General features: G+C 36.7%; 1 non-coding gene across 1 annotated transcript; it reads left to right on the top strand.

Moving 5' to 3' along the window:
• The first annotated feature begins 326 nt into the window (after window positions 1-326).
• Window positions 327-398, top strand: TRNAA-AGC. Its single transcript has one exon. It is a non-coding gene; the product is annotated as a tRNA-Ala (tRNA).
• Window positions 399-4,413: the final 4,015 nt, after the last annotated feature.

Below are 4,413 nucleotides of genomic sequence, written 5' to 3'. Positions count from 1 at the left end.
TTTTGACTCTACTCCTGCTGCCTTTCCAAAGCTACCTTCTCAGAAAGTACCCGGGCTACCTAACTACCTGCTGCAGTCTCCTGAGGCCTTACACGTGGAAAAAGCAGGAAATGAAGCTAGAAAGGGAGAGAGGCAACAGATTGTCTCTTTTAAGCCTCCTACCTTTGGAATCTCATTTTGTTGCTTTTTTCTGAGGCAAATGCGTATTATGTTTCTCAAATAGGGAAGTTTACATTCACGTTTCCGCTGCAATTTTCCAAATCTTTTGAGACGAGAAATAAAGATTATAAATTTGGAAAGAATTCCAAAGTGGCTGTAACCTAGTTGGGGGTGTAGCTCAGTGGTAGAGCACGTGCTTAGCATGTACGAGGTCCTGGGTTCAATCCCCGGCACCTCCACCAGTTTTAAAAGGACATCTTTGTGATGAGAGCACTGATGTCTTCTTTCTCATTCACTTTTCTGCCTTCCTCTACTTTCTTTGTGGTACCCAATTTCTGCCCGAAGAGCATTGCCACCACCAGAAATATCTTTGATTATATGTAATAAGCATTTTAGCTGGTTAAATCAGCCTCGTTTCTTTGAATTCCATGCTAAAAACAAAAAAGAAGGAAACAGAAAGACGATTAGAATAACACCCTTAGTTTCATTTACTTTCTTTTGAATTCTGAAGAGTTCATGGAGCAAATAATACAATGGAGGTGGAATAGCAGCACAATATCTTATTGATTTCTTCCTTATGAGTGTCAGACCACCCACACTTTGTGGTTTCTTGAATCACAAGATATGGAAGCTATGTACCTGTTATAAATGTAGGGTTGTATGCATAGGAGGGACAATAAAGTGCTGTCTGTCATAGTATATGATGCTTTTTAAGCCTAAATTGAATGGTACAGATTGGATGAAGATTGGCTGGTTCAGTGAAGCCAGAACCACTGCTACCATGCTGAAATAACCCATTGTGAGTGTGAGAAACCAAGCATCTAAGTTTACCTTCTTTAAGAATATTTAAATAAGAGACTTCTAATCAAGATGGAAGAATAGGTAAATGCTGTGCTCTCTTCTTCCCATGACCACATGAGAAAGAGAAATTAAGAAAACAATCCCATTTACAATTGCATCTAGAAAAATAAGATATCTAGGAATAAATTTAACGAAAGAGGTAAAAGACTTGTACTTGAAAAACTATAAGACATTGGTGAAAGAAATTTAAGAAAGCACAAATAAATGGAAGGATACATTGTGCTGATGGGTAGGAAGATGGTAACATTGTTAAAATAGTCACACTACCAAAAGCAATCGACCAATTCAATGCCATCTCTATTAAAATACCAATAACATTTTTTACAGAACTAGAAAAAAAATAGTCCTATGACTAAGGAAGCAAGAATATACAATGGCATAAAGACAGTCTCTTCGATAAATGATATGCAGAAAAAAAAGAAACTAGTCTACTTTCTTACACCATACACTAGAACAAACTCAAAATGAATAAAAGACTTAAATGTAAGACCTGAAACCATAAAACTCCTAGAAGAAATAATAGGCAGTAAACTCTTTGAATACACACACACACACACACACACACACACACACATATATATATAATCTTCTGGGACAAGGGAAACAAAAGAAAAAAGAAACAAATGGGGCTACACCAAACTAAAAAGCTTTTGCACAGCCAAGAAGACCATCAACAAAATGGACGACAACCTCCTGAATAGAAGATATTTGCCATTTCTCTAAAGAGGGTATACAGATAGCCAATAGAAGTATGAAAAGATTCTCAATATCACTAATCATCAAAGAAATGCAAATTAAAAAACCACCTATAAGAATGGCTATCATCAATAAACCAACAAACAAGTGTTGGCAAGGATGTAGAGAAAAGGAAACCCTCGTGCACTGCTGGCGAGATCGCAAATTGGTACAGTCACCATGGAAAGTTGTATGGTGGTTCCTCAAAAAATTAAAAATAGATCCACCTTATTATGACCCAGTTCTACTGGATATTTATCTGAAGAAATCCAAAACACTAGTTTAAAAAGATATATGCTCCCTCATGTTTATTTCGGCATTATTTACAATAGCCAAGATATGGAAGCAACCTAAGTCTCCATCTGAGTGTCATTTACCTCTTTGGTTGAATTTATTTCTAGATAATTTATTTTTTTGATGCAACTGTAAATGGGATTGTTTTCTTAATTTCTCTTTCTGATAGTTCATTATTAGTGTATAAAAATGAAAGTGATTTCTGAATATTAATTTTATATCCTCAGATATAAAATTACAACATCAGATCCCACAAGGTTAAAGGCTTAGTCCCACAAGACTGTTCCCAGTTCAGATACCAATTGCAAGTAATAGGTCCTCAGGTCACCACAACTTTTGTCCATTTTGGCAAGTCACAGGTTTCCATGACCTTCTCCTACTTGGATTTGATTATTTGCTAGAACAGCTCACAGAAATCAGGGAAATACTTACTTATATTTATCACTTTATTAAAGGATATGATAAAAGATACAGATAAACAGCCACATGAAGAGATACATAAGACAAGGTCTGGGAGAGTCCTGAGTATAGGAGCTTGTGTTCCCATGGAGTTGGAATGTGTTACTCTCCCAGTCTGTACATATATTCACTAACCTGGAATCTCCCAAACTCCCATAAATTAGGGATTTTTATGGAGGCTTCCTCACATAGGCATGATCGATTACTAACTCCATTTCTAGCCCTTGTTCCCTCTCTGGAGAATAGGGGGTGTGGCTGAAAATTCCAAGCTTCTAATCATGGCTTAGTCTCTCTGGTGACCCTCCACCAACCAGGAGCTCACCCATAGTTGCCTCATTATAACAAAAGATGCTTCTAGTGCTCTTATCACTTAAGCATTTTACAAGGGTTTCAGGAGCTCTGTGCCAGAAATGGGGACAAAGATCAAATACATATGTGTGTGTGTGTACACACAAACACACACACACACACACACCATATCACAGATATTTCAAGTGAAATTTTTCTCAGTCATTGAAGCTTTCTTAAGTAATCTACTGTAACATAATTCCAGTCTTCTGGTTTGCTAAGTATATCTTATTGAAAGTATTGGACGCTTTAGTTCAAATCTTTATTGAAAGTTTCTGAGGAAAGATGGAAGGAAGGAAGGAGGAAAGAAGGAAGGAAGGAAGGAAAGAAGGAAAGAGGGAAGGAAGGAAGGAAGGAAGGAAGGAAGGAAGGAAGGAAGGAAGGAAGGAAGGAAGGAAGGAAGGGAGGGAGGAAGGGAGGAAGAGAAGGAAGATGAATTAATAAGAGTGAATCAACAAATGAAAAAAAGTCTGAAGAAAATGTTAAATGTGTTTAATCACTTAATCCTTGTTACAGGCTAAATTGTGTGCCCCCAAAATTCATGTTAAAGTGCTAACGTCCAGTACCTCAGAATGTGATTGTCCTTAGAGATAGGCTCTTTAAAGAGGTAATTAAGTTAAAGTAAGGTCGATAAGGTGGGCCCTAATCCAATAAAACTGGTATCTTTATAAGAAGAGGAGATTACCATATAGACACACAAAGGGAAGATTACATGAAGATGCTGGAAGAACATGGCCATCTACAAGCCAAGGATAAAGGCCTTAGAAGAAACTAATCCAGCCAACACCTGATCTCAGACTACTAGCCTCAAGAATTGTAAGAAAATAGATTTCTGTGTTTAAGCCATGCTGTATGTGATAATTTGTTATGACAGCCCTAGAAAATAAATACAATTCTAAATGCTGTTCAGGAAACAATTTTTAAAAATAATACATGTAGTTGTTACTCTCATCACATTCCAGGGGTAAAAAAAGAATTTACATTCATTGGATATGTATTGACATTTAGCATCCACTCCCACTCCTTTATGGTAGACTTTCTATCCTGGGGGGACTGGAAAGCTAAAAAGTACATATTTCCCAGACCCCTTTGCACCTAAGGATTTTTATACACATGAGGTTAGACCAATTATTAGATGATTTTGGCAATTTTCTGCTGGGAGCAAGACTGTAGACATGTGCTTTCTCTGAAGCACTGTTAGGGGTCTAGCCTCGTTATGACTAGAGATAAAGTAGTGGAAGAAACAATGGCCATAGTCTACGTTCCAAAGTCCAGTCACCAGCTGTATGAGTTTGGGAAGAATTATAGAGAAAATAGTCTACTATCTTTAACTTTGTGTTTTCTTAAATTGAAGCTACAGTAGTATATTTTGAATCTCAGTAATTTTATTAATAGTTTTCCTTGTAGATTAGTTCTATAGATATTTTTTGGTGCCATACTTGAAGGACTTAAAGCAGGACATTGGATTAGTATAAAATCATCAGAAGTGATTGAGAAAGACTTTAGACTAGACCTTCAAGTAATAGCTGAATAATATTCCAATGTGTATATGTACCA

Source organism: Pteropus vampyrus, unplaced genomic scaffold (genome assembly GCF_000151845.1).
Source record: "Pteropus vampyrus isolate Shadow unplaced genomic scaffold, Pvam_2.0 Scaffold461, whole genome shotgun sequence".
Lineage (NCBI taxonomy): Eukaryota > Metazoa > Chordata > Mammalia > Chiroptera > Pteropodidae > Pteropus > Pteropus vampyrus.
Note: the sequence above shows the minus strand (reverse complement) of the source record. Positions and strands in the feature narration are given on the sequence as shown.